This window comes from Cynocephalus volans, chromosome 1 (assembly GCF_027409185.1).
Source record: "Cynocephalus volans isolate mCynVol1 chromosome 1, mCynVol1.pri, whole genome shotgun sequence".
NCBI classification, from domain to species: Eukaryota; Metazoa; Chordata; class Mammalia; order Dermoptera; family Cynocephalidae; genus Cynocephalus; species Cynocephalus volans.
In genome coordinates this window covers 33,040,419-33,058,220 of record NC_084460.1, presented here as the reverse complement: position 1 = coordinate 33,058,220, position 17,802 = coordinate 33,040,419, and the positions used below count along the sequence as shown (strand labels likewise).

The 17,802-nt window shown below is 42.1% G+C and overlaps 1 long non-coding RNA gene across 2 annotated transcripts; it reads left to right on the top strand.

The window, feature by feature from the left end:
- Positions 1-3,137: 3,137 nt before the first annotated feature.
- LOC134362346 (uncharacterized) lies at positions 3,138-17,062 on the top strand. Of its 2 annotated transcripts, XR_010021614.1 has the most exons (5): positions 3,138-3,316; positions 6,237-6,329; positions 11,505-11,625; positions 15,085-15,146; positions 16,517-17,062. It is a non-coding gene; the product is annotated as an uncharacterized LOC134362346 (long non-coding RNA). The 2 variants fall into 2 exon arrangements; XR_010021608.1 differs by lacking the exon at positions 15,085-15,146.
- Positions 17,063-17,802: the final 740 nt, after the last annotated feature.

The window sequence follows — 17,802 nt, the reverse complement described above, 5'->3', positions numbered from 1 at the left end:
AAAAGCAAAACAGGTAAGTATGTAAGTCACCTAAACAGAGTTTACAGAAGAGGAAATAGAATTGACTAAAAAATCAAAGATCAACAGTAAAAACAATAAGGAAATACAAGTTTTAACCAACAAATTAGGGGGAAAATGTTTAAGAATACCCAGTGTTGATGAGGATACAGTGGAACAGGTGCTATTGTACACTCCTGGGGGGAATGTGAATTGGTTTACACTGTTTGGAAAGTAATATGTTAGAAGAAGGGAGCTGAAAAGTGTCAAGAGGGTAAATGGCCTATATATTTATACAATATTTATTGTGTCTACTTGTGTCAGGCATGGTGTTAGGTTTTAAAATATGAACATAAATAAGATATCCCTGCTCCTGAGCATACAAAGAGGTAAGAAAGACACACAGGCTAAAATGATACCTAGGAAGTAGCAGGCCAGAGGTATGCTGGGGACAGGTCATCATGGGGCAGCTGGGACTGATGGTGCATGTGTGAAGCTTCATGGGAGTACCTGAGGAGGTGCCTAGGAGAGACAATTAGATGAGTAGGAGTTATTCAGGTAGAAGGCAGAGACAGGTGAGAAGTGTCATGTATGAACTCACAGACAGTTCAGGGTTGCTGAAGCATGAGATAGAGGCAGTCAATGGAGAAGGTGGAACCAGATCACAGTGCCATATGTATCTAATTGAACAATTGGGTCTTCAGTGACAACAGGGAGCCACTGAAGTATTTTGAGCAAGCAAGTGCCTTGGTAAGATTTCTGTTTGAGGGTGATTACTCTGGTTGCTTGGAGAAATTTGGAGGTACGAGGGCCAGTGAGATGATTGCCTTGGTCCAGATAGAGAAGGCAAGCCCTGAATTAGGGTGGAGGCCAAGAGGATGGAGAGAAGTAGTTAGATCCAAGAGGTGAAGTTAGGAAAACCTGCTGACTGGTTGGTGCTGGGGTTACAGAAAGAGTCAAGGATGCCTTTCCTGTTTCTGTCTTGGGTAACTGGGTAGATGAAAGACCACCCAAGAGAATGAGCTGGCTTGAGGGAATGGAAGAGGATTGTTGAGCTCAGTTTTGGACAAATTGAGTCAAAGATGTCAGATGGTTAAATGTATATGACTTAAATTTGTCCCTTTCCACCAAAATGACTAATTCCTTCTCCTCTACACTTAATCCCACTGCTCCAGGGCCCCTTTCACTTATCCCTGCTCTTCAAACTCAGTTTGCACAGCCTTCCTCCAAATGTCTCATGTAAGAACCTACCTACAAGGAGATAGATTGAGGGTCTGGATCCCAGCAGGAAATTTAAACAGATTTGGGTGGAACTGATAGCAGTTGTAGCCATGGGCTTGGGTGAGCTGGTCCTAGGAGATTATGCCAGCTTAGAAGAGAGTGGGGCCAGGAATGAGATTCTGGCCCCCACTTAAGGGGTGTGCAGAGAGAAAGGGGAGCTCACAAAGGCAAAAAAGAAGTAGGAAAAATATGGAAAAAGCACCTGGAGGCTGTGTTGGCATGGTAACCTCGGGATGTGCAGCATTTCCAGAAGAGAATAATCAGCAGACTAAAGAGAAAGGCCACTTGAATAAGGACTGAGAGCCCACTGGATGTAGTAATTAGGGGGCCACTGGATCCTGAGCAGGAGCAGTTTTCTGTGCAGGATGGGGCAGAGGAAAATGAAAGGGAAAGGCAGAGCAGGCAGCGTGGCCACCTCTCTGGGAGAAGCTGCTAGAGTAGCGATTGGGACCAGGGACAATTTCCAAGCTGGAGCTGGATTGAGATAAAATTAAGGATAGACATGATAGGAGAGGTCCACAGGACTGTCACCTAGAGCCCTCCTATCTGTATAAATCAGAGGCCAAGATCAAAGGACAAGGGTGGCAAGGGAGAAAAATGTGCATTGGTGACCTTGACTGGAGCTGTCGTCAAGTAAGAAAGTATACAGGTTCATTTGGAGCTCGCAAAAGAAGTGTGGGCTTCTCCCAACAGGGATAGATGGAGAACTAAGGATGTGCTTAAAGGAGGAGGAGCAGAGTTTATGGAAACAAGGCCAGGAACCGGTCCATGACTGACATTTTAAGGATGGATACAGGAAGAGAATCCAACTGAGGAGACTGAGGACAAGGGACCAGAGGAGAAGACCAAAAAAGTGGAGATCTAGACGCCCAGGGAGGAGAACTTCCAGAAGGATGGGTCATTGGTGGGCCATCTGCACAGAGGGGAGCTGAGGGCACCTCCTGGACCTGGCCTTTGGAAACCTTTGCCACAGCAACCTCAGGAGAAGGGGCAGAAGCCCAGGTGGGTGGGGGATGATCTCAAGTCTGGCTGAGAAAGCAGGAGGGAAAGGGGAGTGGGAGGAGGCAGTGGGCCCAGGGAAGGTGCTGATTCTTACCCACGACATTTGGAGGGAGGAAGGCTGTGGGAACCAAGATTGAAGAGCAGCAACAGGTAGTGAAAAGGGCCCCAGAGCAGCGGGATTAAGTGTAGAGATGAAGGGATTAGTTGTGTTGGTGGAAAGGGACCAAATTTAATTATGTTCATTTTACCAGGTAACCCGATCTCCATGTTCTTCAGCAGCCTTTCCTCTGCTCTCCAGGTACTGTCTATGGCTCTAGTTAGCAGTGGTTTTAACCTCATGGCTGGGGTCGTGTCTTACTCATTTTTGTACCTTTCTGCACCTAGCAACAGGTAACCAGCAAGGTAGGGGCAGAATAATTATTTTCTGTTTGAAATCAAATGTCAGAAATGAAGATTCAGAAATTTTTTCTACTACAAAGATTTCATGACAACATCCAGGGAATCAACAAACAAGGAAATAAAAGTCAAGGTTGAGGCTGTCTGGGTCTTAGGACTGCACTCCAGTATAGGCACAGCTCCTTACAGTTTGTACCATGGGGACATGGCCATTGTCTCATCTGATCGTCACAACCCTACCCTCCTACCCCCAGTGAAGCAGACAACCACCATTAGCCCCATTTCACAGGGAAGGAAACTAAGACCCAGAGAAGCAGGATAGAGGGAGGGAACGTGAGCAATGAAGTGGGTGGGGACTGTGTCAGTCTTGAATGCTACATTCAGGGTCCCAATAGCGGTTCTCCCTGGTGGTATCTCCTAGACATCGAACCATTCTAACTACTTCCATATTTGGACAGAAGTCAAGGTCAAGAGAGAGCCTTGGTTTAGCTGGCTGAACTTGGGCCTCATGCCACTCCAGACAAGACCTGGCTGGTGAGAGGCAGGACCTGAAGAAGAGGTCTCTGTGACTTCCATGTGAGAGAGCAGCCCAGGTCCCACCACAGCCGCATAAAATGGGGAACAGGAAATTTCCCTAAAGGTAATAAGGGGTCTTGGGGAGGAATAAAAGATGCTAGAAAGTAAAAAAAAAAAAAAAAAAACAGATATTCATTATAAGAAGTAACCAGGCCAGAGGCAGGAGACATCCAGATGAGAGAGGGAAAGGCCTGAACTAGACCAGTGGGGATGGAGAAAGAGATCAAAAACTTGTGGTAGATAAAAACCAGATATAATTGCTGAATGATTAGCTGCTGGAGTGACAGAGTCAAGCCAAGGGTGACTCCCACGTGTCTTATGTGGAACCATGGGTGGATGGTTGAGAGGCCCTTGGGATAGGGAACACATCCTGGAGAGCCAGGCTGAGAGGCAGGATAGTGGACTCAGGTAGAGCCAAGGGGTCAAGGACGCAGCCAGGTGGGGCCCAGCAGGCACTTAGATGCTGGGGTCTAGGGCTCAGGAAGAGATGGGACTGGAAGCACTGGCCCAAGGCCATCACCACTCGGTAAGGGAATAAGTGAAATCACCAGGGAGAGAATGGGAGAAGGCCCGGGGCAGAATTGTGAGCTGCAGTGACATTTGAGGAGCTGATCAAGGTGTGGGCAGGCAACAAAGGAGAAAGAGAAGCAAGGGCCTGAGAGATGCGACAAACAACTAGGAGAGGGAGTTGCCATGGCAACCAAGGTAGTGAAGAGTTTCAAGGAGAAAGTAATCAACACTGTCAAATGCAGCAGAGAATTCCAATAAGATAAAGGCAGAATTTCTCCTTTGGATTTCATGATTAGTAAGCTTTTGGTGGCCTTAATAAGAGCAGTTTTGGAGAATGATGGGGGCACAAGTTGGAGTAATGTTGAAATATGAGGGGGATATGAATCCTTTAAGGAGTCGGGAAGGAAGACTTCCAGATGTGAAGGATGGGCGAGGGGAGGTGGAGGCTAGGAGAGACGAGCAAAATCATAGGCAGACATCAACTTTCAAATGTGATAAACATCCATTATTTTGTGACAAACATTTATCCATCCACATATTCTGACTTAGTGTGTCTAGCGTTGTGGATACTTTGGTGACCAAAATAAAATAGGCAAGAATCCCTGTTCTTGTGGAGCTTGCATGGTAGCAGGAGCAAAAGACATAAATAATCACACACATGCATTACAGTTTCCAGCACCAATGGGCCCTCTGAAAGAAAGGTACTAAGTGCAGGAGAGTGCGCACCAAGGGAGACCTGCCCTGCTGACTCTGGGAGGCTTCCCTGAGGAGGTGATGCCCTGAACCAAGTGAAGAAGAAGGAGCTAATTGGACAAAGCACACTGAGGGAGAGCACTCGAGTCAGAGAGACAGCCTCTGCAAAGGGCTGGTCTTGGGAGGCAGGAGACCAGTTGAGTGCTCCTGAGTGGAAATGCGGATCAGGACGTTGACAGGTTTCAGGGCATTTTGAGGCCATGAGGATGGCTGAGGGATAAGAGGCTAGAAAATGAGCCCAGGAAGCATCCATATTTGGGGACTGGAAAAGAGAAGAATCCTTTGAGAGTGCTGAAAAGAAAGGGCTGGGAGGTCTCTAGGCAGAAATATGGAGTGGTCAGCAATGGGAATATGCAGAGAGGTCAGGGGACAAGGGCTGATCCAGGAGCCCCTCAATCCAAGTGCACAGTCTCCATGGTGGCACTCCTGGAACTGGGAGCACAGTGTCCTGCTGATAGGCACCCTCCAGAGCCATTGCGAGACCTCTGGGGACCTTTGCCAGAGCAGTTTGGGTGGGGGTTGATTAAGGAGAGAAAGGAAGAAGGGGCAAGATCCAAGTGTTTTAAATTTTAATCTTAAAGGAAAGAGCAATGCTAGCATGTGAATGTTTTGAGGGTAAAGAGCCTGAGTAATGGAGCGATTAGAGATAGAGACAATTAGTGAAATGAGCTCCCAAAGGGGCCAGGACCAACTGTGGAGGTGGATAAATTAGTTTGGGGCAACGATGTGTATTTCACTGAATGGGGCAAAATTAAATTATTTACCTTTTACAGAGTAACTTGATCTCCATGTTCTTTTGGGAGCTTTAATATGAGCTGTGTACTAACTACAGCTCTAATTAGCACCAGTTTTATCCTGTCTCGTGGCTGGAATCGTGTCTTATTATTTTTTGTGTTTCTCAGCACCTAACAACTAGCAGTAAGCTCTTTTGGGTGCCGAATCAGTATTTTCTGCCTTCGAATCAAATATCAGAAGTCAACATTCAAACTTCTTTTGACCAAAAAGAATATGACGATTCTCCAGAAGTTACAGTGCAAGAAAGAATAACAGGGACGTTAAGTCTTGGGTGGCAGGGTTTTTGGGGGTTTTTTTGGGAGCAGGGGGTCAAGAAAAAGTAGAGTCTGCTCCCTTCATCTTTGTGAACTCTGTGCCATTTATCCAAGTTCACATTTATCATCTCACATGAACTTCACATTTCCCCACAAGAAACGGGTCATTACTGTATCTCATAAAGGAAGAAATGGACGCTGTAGAAGGAAATGCCTTACTGACACAGCACAGTGGCAGGAGTTGGCTTCAGACATCAGTTCATCCAGTATGGCAGTTCCTCTTCCCAGGATCAGGTTGAGTTGGAGAGAAAGAGGAAGGGGAGTCTGTGAGGCCCAGGTGGAGATGCTCAACAGGCTCTTGCAGAAGCTGGGAGGCGAGGTCTGCCTGGACAACTACTAGATATTAAAGCGTCTTGTCGCATTGTGCTAATGAAATCTATGATGCTAGTGCTGGAGAAGGCAGGGCCCACCACAGTGTATATTCACTCTGTGTTTGCATCTAAAACGTCTATAGCTGTTTGAAATGTTTAAGTCTTTAACTCATCTGAAATGTATTTTCGTGTGTGCTATGACACAGAGATCTAATCTGATCTTTTTCCAAATAGATATACAGTTTGCTAAGCCCCATTTATTGCCCCAACACCATCTTTTTTTCCAATCCCCTGTGTCTAGACTCTTCAGTTCTGTTGATCTACTTGTCTATTTCTGGGCCAATACCACACTTTAATGAGCACAGCTTTATAAAGTGTCTCACTACCTGATAAGGTAAGCACCAGCCCTTTATTCTTTTTAAAAATTATCTTGGTTATATTGCACATTTACTTTTTCACATACATTTTATAATCAGCTTGTAAAAGTTCCATGCAAAAAATCCTATTGAAGGAAAAAATAACATCTAGGATATCAGTTCTTCCCATCTGTGAACATGGTGTCTGTCTCCTTTTAACAGTCTTATTTGTTTTGTTTTTAATGCCTTTTAATAAAGGTTGGTTGCTTTTGTCATAAAGGATTTTCATATTTCTTAATAGGTTTATTCCTGAGGACCTTATTAGTTTTGCTGCTTTTGTGAGTGGAAAAACTTTCCCTTTTTTTCATTTTGCTTTCCAAATTTTAATCAATTTACTAATCACTATGCTTCATTCACAGACACACACAGACTAAATGTGCTTTGTCCCTGGGCACACAAATAGAGAACACAGCACACATGTAAATCAGCACTAATTGGCTGGAAATGAATTAGAATTTTTGAATTAAATTTTAATTATACAAGTAATACATGAATACATTTTCCTTTAAATAAAATTATAACATTACAGATAAAGATGTCTCTACTGGCCTCCCCCACCTTCATCTCAGCAACCCCCTCCTCCCCCGCCACCTTTAGAGGTAGCTGCTCTTAGGCATTTGCTGTTTATCCAAAATGTTTTCCTATGCTTACCGAAACATGTACTCTGTTCTCTTGTTTTGTTTGCTTGCATAGATGTGGTGGTGTACACAGTGGAGGTGCTACTGTGCACCCTATAGGACTCTCCTCGTATCACCTGCTGCAGCTCATTCCAGTGCTCCTTTCGGCTGGCTGCTGGTGACCTTAACTGAGTGCCATGTTTTATTTAGGTGTTGTCTGTTGATTGGCTATTAAAATGCTTCCAATGTTGTCCCCTTAAGACAGACCTGTAAGAGCATCCCTGTATATGCCTTTTTTGCTCAAGTACAAGTGTTTCTCTGGAACAGATATTTAGAAATAAAATTGATGGGCTATAGGGTATTCTCATCTTACATTCTAATAGAAACTGCTAGAATGTTCTCAAAAGTGCCTTTCTATTTTAATCTCCTGCCAGCAGTGTGTGAGGGTCTATTTCCCTGGATCATCTCCAAGTTTACATTTTAATCAATCCTAAAAAATAGTATCTTATTTTAGTTTGCATTTTTCTGAATTACCAGCAATGCTAAAATCTTTGTGTGTTTACTGCCCCTTTATATTTTCTCCTCTGAATTGCTTGTCCATATCCTTTGCCCATTTCTCTTTTTTTTAAGGTATTTTTTCTTTTTCTTATTGATTTTTAGGAGTTCTTTATGTATTTTGTATACTAATACTTTGTTATATGTATTGCAAATATTTTCTACATTATGATTCTTGACATTTATCTTTTGCCTCACAGAAATTTAAAATTTAAAATTTAAAATTCTGATACAGTCAAATCTACCATCTTTTATGCCTTTTTTTTTTTGCAATCTTATTTAAGCAAGCCTTCCGTATATCAAAGTCATAAGCATTTTTCCTGTATTTTCTTCCTTAACATTTACAGTTTATGTATATTTAAGCCTTTATACCATATTTTTAAAAATTCCGTATGCATGAATCTTAGGATCTAACTTTAACCCCCTCCCAACCCCCCCATGGATAGGTAATTATTCCAATACCTTTTATGGAATAATATATCATTTCCAAACCAATTTAAACTTGCTACCTTTGTCTGATGCTAAATCCCAGTGCAGATCAATGTCAGGACTTTTTCTGGTCCACTGATCTATTTGTCTGCTCCTGAGCTTGATAATATGTTTTGCTAACTGGCAGGACAAATCTCACCCCCTTTGTGTTTTTGCAAAATTACCTTGGTCATTGTTGCATATTAGTCCCATCACAATGAATTTTAAAATTAGCCTGTCAAGTTTCAGGAAAATTTCTGCTGGGGTTTTGTTGGGGTTACATTGAGTTTACAGAAAAATTTGAGGAAAATTAACATCTTTGTCATACTCCTCCTACCAATGCACATTGCTCTACTCTTAGTTCAGGTGGTCTTTTATGTCTTTCAGAGAAGTTTTGTGGTTTTCTCCAGTTAAAGTCTTGCATGTTTCTTGATAAATTTATTCCTAGGGATATTAAAGTTTTGTTGTCAACTGTGAATTAGTTCCCCTCAGCTCTTACTTGTTTGGGCTGTGTTTTTCCATTTTCCATTTCAACCTGTTTACTAATCACTGTGCTTGATTCACAGACACACACAAAGTAAACGTTCTTTCTCCCTGGGCACAAACATGCGAGCACAGCCAAACACAGAGAGCCAGCATAACTGGCTGAAAACAAATGAGAATCTTTTCAAATTATGCTTTAATTAAACAAGTCAGCATGAATACATTCTCCTTTTTAAAAGTGGAACAATATGAATATAATTAAAGGTCCCTTTGGCCACCTGAGACCTTGGTTCCTTTTCCCTCCACAGAGGTAGCCACTGTTAAAAGTTTTATGTATCTTCTTCCATACTAATATTCAGTATTTATGTAGGCATTTCGAGTAAATTATCCCACATCATAAGTATTATGCTGTATCCTGTATTTTTCACTTAATCTTACATTTTTGAGATCCACCCCTATTGGTTCATACAACAGCTCTTGTTCACTCCTTTTAACAGCTGTATTATACTCTTCCACGTGAATGTTACATGATTTCCCTTCTTGAACATCCATAGTCCTTTAGTTCATTGTTTCCTTTCTTATGAAGAGTGCTGCAGAGACCATCTTGGTACGTGCCTCCTCCTGAAGTATTTCTCTAGAGCAAGTACAGAGAGTGGATCTTTGGGTCCTAGCATGTCCACTAGGACATGTTTTAGTTTTAATAGATAATGGTCAGTTGTCTTCTGACATGGCTGTACCAGTTTAAATTTCACAAGTAAATAGGAATCCTCATTTTTCCAGACCATTGCCAGCTTTTAAACTTTGCAGATCTGGTGGGTAAAATATGGTTTCTTCTTGGTTTAATCAGTGTTTTTTGATCGAATGGTCATGCTATGGTCTCCCCTACAGGTTTACTGGTCATTTATATTTCCTCCTGTTGGGAACATCTGTGCATATCCTTTGTCCACCTTTCTGCTGGGTTATCTTTTTCTTACTGATTTGTAGGAATTCTTTATATATTCTTGATTTTAATTCCCTATCTGTTCTATGCATTGCACACAATTCTTGTCTTTTAATTGTGTTGTATCTGTTATTACAGAAGTTTTTATCTTTATGTCAAATTTAGAATCCTATCTTGCCATAAGAAGGCCCTCTGTACACTAAGATCACAACCATTTTTCCAATAATTTTTCCTAAAACTTTCCATTTTCTTTTCTGTCTTTATATTTTATATTATTTTGCAATTTCAGATTTGAGTCTTTTCTGGATAGGAAGCTTATTTCTAGTGTGATATTAGTGTTTAATTTTAATTGCAAAATTGATAACTAATTTTTTTAATACCATTTATTGGATAATCTGTCATTTCCCTGGTGATTTAAAATTGCTACGTTTTTCTGGCACTAAATCCCAGTGCAGGTCCATGTTGGGGCTCTTTCTGGTCCACCGATCTATTTGTCTGCTCCTGAGCTTTGCTTGCTAACTGGAAAGACAAATCCCACCCCCTTTGTTGTTTTTGCAAAATTGCCTTGGTCATTTTTGCATATTTGAGCCTGTCAGGTGTCAGGAAGATTTTTTCCGGGATTTTAATTGGGATTACAGTGAGTTTATGGATATATTTGAGGAAAATGGACATCTTTATTATATAATCTTCCTGCCAATTCACATTGCTCCATCTCTCAGTTCAAGTCATCACTTATGTCTTTTAGAGACGTTTTATGGTTCTCTGTGGGTGAAGTCTTGCATATTTCTTGGTAAATTTATTCCTAGGAATATTAAAGGTTTTACTATCAACTGTGAATAGGTTCCCCTCTGCTTTTATTTGTTTGGCCCTTCATTTTTCATATTTCATTTCAAACTGTTTACTAATCACTGCTTGATTCACAGACACACACAAAGTAAACGTTCTTTCTCCCTGGGCGCAAACATGTGAGCACAGCCAAACACACAGAGCCGGCATAATTGACTGAAAACAAATGAGAATCTTTTCAAATTATACTTTAATTAAACAAGTAAAGCCTGAATACATTCTCCTTTTTAAAAGTGGAACAGTATGAATATAGCCACAATCCCCTTCGGCCATCCTCTGAAGTCCTAAATTCCCACCTCCTCCACAGTTTTATGTGTCTCCATCCATGGTGATATGTAGTAGTAATGGAGGTATTTTGAATGAGTTATACCACATTATAGAGATTTAAATGTAAACTATGTTTTCTCACTAAATCTCACATTTTTACCATATACTCATATCAATACATGTAGTTCTTGCCCTTTAAATAGCTGTATTTTATTCATTCCTATGAATGTACCACATTTTATGTTCTCTAAGCTCCATGGACATTTAGTTGCTTTCTTTTCTTTCCACTATCACAAGCAGCAAGCAGCGCTGCAGAGAACAGCCTTGCATGTGCCTCCTCTGTAATGTTTCTCTCGGGTAGTGATTGAGAAGTGAAATGTTGGGTCTCGAGGTATTCACGTTTTTAGTTTTAACAGATATTACCTAAGTGCCCTCTGTGATTTCTGACCATTTAACTTGCAGGCAGAGTATGAGAGGACTCTAATCCCTACACCATAAGCAATTGTTTTAAATATTTGCCAATCTGATGGGTGAAAAATTGGATCCTTTTTAAAGTTTGTATTTTTCTGTTTGCTAGTGAGATTTTCATATGTGCATTGGGCATTTGTATTTTCTCTTTTCTGAACTGCCTGTTTATTTTTGCTTATTTTAAATATTAGGTTGTCTTTATCTTATTGATTTGTGGAATTTTCTAATATAATCTGGATATTAATCTTCTGTGAACATATGACAAATATTTTCTTCCAGCTTGTCTGTTACCTTTAACTCTTTATAGAATCTTTTGTTAGAGGTCTCAATTTTGACATAATCAAATTTATCATTCTTTTCCTTCATTACTTTTTAATTTATGTATCATGTTTAGTGTTTCCCTACTCCTAAGGTTTAAATATATTCTGTATTCTTTTCTAATACTTTTATAATTTTGTTTTTATTTGGTTCTTTAATGCATCTGGAATATATTTCTATGATTGAATGAGATATGATCTAACCTTTCGCCAAATGGACAGCCGATTATCGCCACATGATGGATTAACTAGATCATCCTTTCTCCACTGATCTGAAGTAAAACTCCCTCCTATACTGAGTCACCGTGTCCAGGTGGGTCCGAGGCCCCTGTGTTTTCCACTGATTGTTTACCCTGTCAGTACCAAGCTATTTTATTTGCTATAGCTTTTCCCCATCTTTGATATCTAAGTAAAATGCCCCCTTTCATTGTGCTTCCTGCTCAGCTATCTCAGCTAACTAGTCCTGCACATGAACTCCTCCATGTGGATTTTGAAACCCACTTGTCAAGTTCTGTGAATTTAAAGATTAATTTGGGGAAAATTGACATCAGTATAACACTGAGCCTTTCGATGCATGAATACATTAGAGCTCTACATTTATTCTGATCATCTTGTATGTCCTTCACTCACTCATTATAGTTTTCTCCATAAAGAACTTACCTGTTTCCTAATGAGTTATTTCTGTAGTTTTTATTATTATTGTGAATGAGTTCTCTCTGTACCCCTTTTTTGTTTTGCTTGTGCTTGCTAGATTTCTTTTTCATCTACTTACTAATTACTGTACTTCATTCACAGACACACACAAAGTTAATGTTCTTCCTCCCTGGGCACAAGCATGTGAGCACAGCCAAACACACAGAGCTGGCATAATTGGCTGAAAATGAATGGGAATTGTTTCAAATTAAAGTTTAATAACACAAGCGAAACATGAATACATTCTCCTTTTTAAAAAATAGAACATCACAGATGAAGCTAAAGTCCCTTTTGGCTACCCGCTGCCAACCTATTCCCTTCCTCTGCCCCAGAGGTAACCACTGTAATGTGCTCAATGTGTACTTTTCTAGACCTTTCTAAAAACTTGTAAATACATAGATAGGTACCCACAGGAAATATATTGTATAGCCATCTTAAATAATGAGAATTTTGTCTTTTCCTTTCCAATTTTCATTGATACTCAATTTTTGTATTGACCTGAATTTGATTGTGGTTATAGAACAGAATATCAATGTCATCGCAATGTGAAAGGAAAGGTATAAAAGTTGGGCGGTAGCAATGGAGGAAAGGGGTTGGAGGGTGACAGGAACGATAATAGGGCAGCAACAGTTTCTGTGGACATGTGGTGGAACAAGGAACAAAGGGGCAATAGATTTCTTCAAATTAAAAAGATAACCAATAGAGGTAATGAAGACTATGTAGGGATAAGCAGGGATGGAGGGGAGTAGTTTCCAAGTGACCCACGTAGGACATCAGTGGATCTTATGAACTAGAAATAGGTTGTAGCAGACACTGTTTAGAGAACTCCCATGACCCAATTTTGACTTGGGACTTGTAAGGGGCTATCTTTAGGCAGCTTCAGGAGAACACTTCCTTCCTAATTAAAGAGATGCGCCTGGAAGGTTTCTTGGCTGCCCCCTTCCTTTCTGCCTAGGTGCTGTTGGGTGAAAACGTGATGCTTGGACCTCTGACAGGCGTCTTGTGACCAGGAGGGGAAGGCCAGGAGACTTGGAGCTCTCTGCTAAATCAGAGCCTGAATATCTGGAACTGCTGGCTTCTGGATTTGTATTATTTGAAATATATAAACATTCTTAATGTTGAGCCACTCTTGGTGTTCTCTTATATTCTGGTGAAAGCATTTCTCCTAATACGAAGGACCTAAGAGCTTCTTAGACCTGGGGAGGCAGCCTCAAATAACAGAGATTATACACTCCAGGGTGAGAGTTTGTGGGTGGGGAGAGGGCAGGGCACTGCCGCTCCTCATCAAAAGTCCTTCTGTTCTCTTGGATGTTTTTTCAAATATATGCATGTATTATTTGGACAGTAATAGAAAATTGTTTTATTTAAACAGTTCTGATAAGAAGTGTGTCAAGAAGTGAACAGTGGTTGCCTCTGGGTACCATTGGATACTTGTCAATTTTCTAAGATGTTCACAAATTACTTTTGTAATTTAAAAAAAAGTCCAAAAACAGCCCAATTAAAAAATGGGCAAAGGAGCTGAATAGACATTTTTCAAAGGAAGACATACAAATGGCCAACAGTTACATGAAAAAAATGCTCAACATCACTAGTCATCAGGGAAATGCAGATTAAAACTACATTGAGATACCACCTCACCCCAGTTAGACTGGCTATAATCAAAAAGACGGTGAATAACAAATGCTGACGAGGGTGTGGAGAGAAGTGAACACTCCTACACTGTTGGTTGGACTATAAATTAGTACAACCATTATGGAAAACAGTATGGAGGTTTCTCAAACAACTACAGATAGATCTTCCATACGATCCAGCAATCCCACGTCTGGGTATATACCCAGAGGAATGGAAATCATCATGTCGAAGGGATACCTGCACTCCCATGTTTGTCACAGCTCTGTTTACAATAGCCAAGATATGGAACCAACCTAAATGTCCATCGATGGACAATTGGATAAGGAAAATGTGGTATATAGACACTATGGAATACTACTCTGCCATAAAAAATAATACTCCCATTTGCAACAACATGTATGAGTCTGGAGAAACTTATGTTGAGTGAAATAAGCAAAGCACAGAGGGATAAATACTTCATGTGTTCACTCATATGTGGGAGCTAAGAGAGAAAGAAGGAAGGAAAGAACACAGTAGCGCGTTGGTCTTGCAGAGGGAGAGAACGTTCCTTGGGCTACAAAGTGGAGCAGGGGTGGGGGGAGGTGAAAATAATTGGGTGGGGGACGGGGGGTACAAAGCAATCTGTGGTAATAGGTATGCTGCCAGTATGAATCTGGTCCTCACATCATGCCATGAGGGGTGACAATCAGCATTGTATCTCATGAATATTCATAATAAAATTAATTAAATTTTTAAAATAAAAATAAAAAAAGTCAAAGACCCAGGTTCTTACGAGCTGACACAAGAGAAGCAATTTTGATGCAGGAAAAGGAAAAGCCCAGAGCTTAGGAGAGGCTGAGGGGGTGAAATCCCAGATAAAGACTTGTAGTCAAAAGACTTCAGAGCTGGGGGTGAGAGACAGGCAATGGTGGATCTTCATCTCTCTCCTGGTCTTCATGTGGGCTGCAGCCTTGCTGGAGTATTTAAGGAACAGCAGTGAGTCCAGCATGTAGGGGACACACAGTTAGGGGTGTGGGGACAGGAGGAGGGACAGCAGTGACAGATCAGGCTGGCCAGCACATGCAGGGCTGAATGTCATGCCAAGGAGTTGGAGCTTTTATCCTAAGACTGTTGAGGAATGAGTGACTGTTCTTAAGCAGGGAGACAGGTGTGATCACATTTTCATTTAGTCGTTTCCTTTCTTTGCCAGTGAAAGAAACCCAATTCAAACCAGCTCAGGCAGAAAGGGAACTTGATTGGCTTCCACAAAAACCACAGGCCAGGCTAGGGTGAGGTCAGGCTATGGTCAGGTGGGCCTCCAGGAGCCCTGGAGCCAGGGACTTGACCATCAGACCATCCGTCTCCTATCTCCATGTCTTCACATCTCTCTGCGTGCCAGCCTCCCTCTCTCAGGCCTTCTTCTTCCACACACTGGCATTCATGGCTACCAATGTTTCACGTCCCTCAGATTCATGACCAGAAAGAGACCATGAAGGAGTGAAGAAGCTTGGTTAAGAGGCCACACTCAAGGTAGTACTACTTGCTACTCACTGCTTTATCGAATTTTTCTGTCTTCAGCGTCCTTATCTGTGAAATGGGGATAATAACAGCACCAGCCTCAGAGTGTTGTGAGGATCAAAAAAGATGACACCTGTAAAATGCTTAGTCCAGTCCCTGACACGTAGCTAAGTGCTCCATAAATGTTAGTTAGCAGCTCTCTCTGTTCCCAAGTCCAGAAATCTGGGGAAAACCTCCTATTGGCCCAGCCTGAGTCAGGCACACCATTGGCCAATCAGTGATAGCCGATAAGGTGGGTTATGTAATAAGGTGCGTTATGAAAACAAATAGGTTGGACTGCAGAATGATTTCCCGAGAGTGTTAGCACTGTTCTAGATAAAGAAAATAATGGATGTGTCCTGCCATCCATCTGGCTGCTGGCAGAAAAGGATTTTAAGGGGACCCCACAACCTGGAGGTATGGAGAATACCTGAGAGGCTTCACAGTTGTCAGGTGAGAGGTGATGCAGGCCTGAGCTAAACAACAGTGTGGATGGAGGGGAGGATTCAAAAGTTTCAGAGGTAGAAATAGTAGGCACAGTGCCAACCAGGTGGAGAGATGAGAATGAAAGATTAAAGATGGCCCCAGTCACTGGCTTAGAAACAGCTACAAACAGCACCTTGCTGTTTTCTTAACTAAGTGAGCTCGTATGATACCACCCATTCTGTTCAGTAGCACAACCTTAATCTTAGTTCAAAGTAAACAGAGTCACATCTGGACTTTTCCTAAGTTTCTCTTAAGTAGATTATTGATCCACTTCCAGTTTCTCTGCTTCCACTGTTCCTTCCCTTCTTCCTGTGGGTGGTCCATGTTCTGGGACCTTCTATCTTGCCCTGGTGCCAGAGGCATGCATCTGGTCCTGGGTCACCAGTATCTATCCACTGCCAGCTACTGAGCCAAGGCATGCCTGCTGAGTCCTTGTCCTGACCACAAGGCATTTCCAAGTCTACCAGCCACACTCACCCACTTCCCCACACACTCGCCATCACCACCACACTGGAGGACATACAGGACCCTGGAGGCAGCCCCCAGGCCTATCATCAGACACCTTCCACCAGGGCTCCTCAACCTCTGCAGCCTGTGCCGGGAGTTTTTGTCTCCTGGGCAACACCTGGGGAGCCAGGCGACAATTCCTTCTGCTCTAGGATGCCCCAAATTTCTTTTCAGAGATCTAGTATCTGCTATTAATTACATCTCCTCATGACTCTTCTCCCATTAGCTTGTCGAACTTTTATTTCCTTTTAAGCAGAAAGACAGCTTCTGTGTTCTTCCTTTTTGCTGTTCATGGCATCAGTTTCAAATTCTGAGTCTCTCAGGTTCTTTTTTTCTTTACAAATGCCCAGCTACTGCAACCAAACACTCTGTCTCTGCTGGAGGTTTCGAGACTATTTGGAACTATTGACTGTCTTTCTCACTGCATTCATCCTGTAACCACCCAAGTCCTCCCTCAAAGCTCTGAGTCAGGAAAGAGTGACCACGGAAGCTAAGTTTCCAGGATGACCACCCTCTGTTCCTGCTGCTCTGCATATACATACTACTCGCATCAAGAGAAGGAGTGTAATTCTCCCCATGAATCTCAACTGTCCTTCGTAGCAGAAGGGACATACTAGGATCGGTGAGCCTGGGTCATAAGAAGCCTTGCAGCTTCTGACCAGGCCTCTTGCAATGTTTGGTCTTGGAACACACACTCCTGCAACCTACCTGCTGTGTTCTGAGAAGTTCAACCCGTGTGTGAGTCCACTCCAGAGGATAGTCTCAGCAAGCTCCCAGCTGATGATGAGCTACATGAGTGAGCCTTCAGATGACTCCAGCCCCAGCAGCCATCTGACTGCAACTACATGAGAGACTTTAAGCAAGAACCACCCACCCGAGCCCTGTCAACCCCCAGAACCATGAGAAATAATAAATTCTGTTTTTAAACCACTAAAGTTTGGGATAGTTTGTTATATACCAAAACAGTGATGGGCAAGGTAGTGTGGAGGTAGGGGTGGGGGGAAAGCACATCAAATAATATATAAAAATCACAGTGTCCAACTATACAACATTTAAGTGGACCGTTATAATATAGTATGGTAAGTATAGCAGTGGAACAGACATGCACAGAACTTTCCAGAAGAGGTGACCATTGGTCTGACTTCTTAAAGATGAGCAGGAATGAGCAAGGTAGAAGGGAACAGAAGAACATTTCTTGTAGAGAAAATAGCACAAGCAAAGCCCTGAAAATGAGAAGGAGCAAAGAGTGAACTTTGCTGTTTGAATGCAAAGAGTGCATTTGGTGTTCCTGGAATTTGAGGGAAGAAGGAAGAGGGAATGGGAAGAATGAGATGAAGAAGTGGACAGAGAGCAGACCTTGTAGGGCCTCGGATGTCGAGGAATTTGGACATTATCCTGCAGTCAGTGGGCACTATTGAAAGGTTTTACACCAGAGTGACATGTTCAGACTTGTGGTTTGGGCAGATCACTGTGGTGGCCAGTATAAAGGCTACATTAGGAAGGTGACAGTCTGTAGGCAGGGTAAAGTCAGAAATGCATGTTGATTGTTGGCTCCTGGGGTAAGAGAGAAGGTAGAGCCAAGAATGACCCCCATGTGTCCTGGGTAAGAAACTCGGCGGGTGGAGGGGAGGTGTTT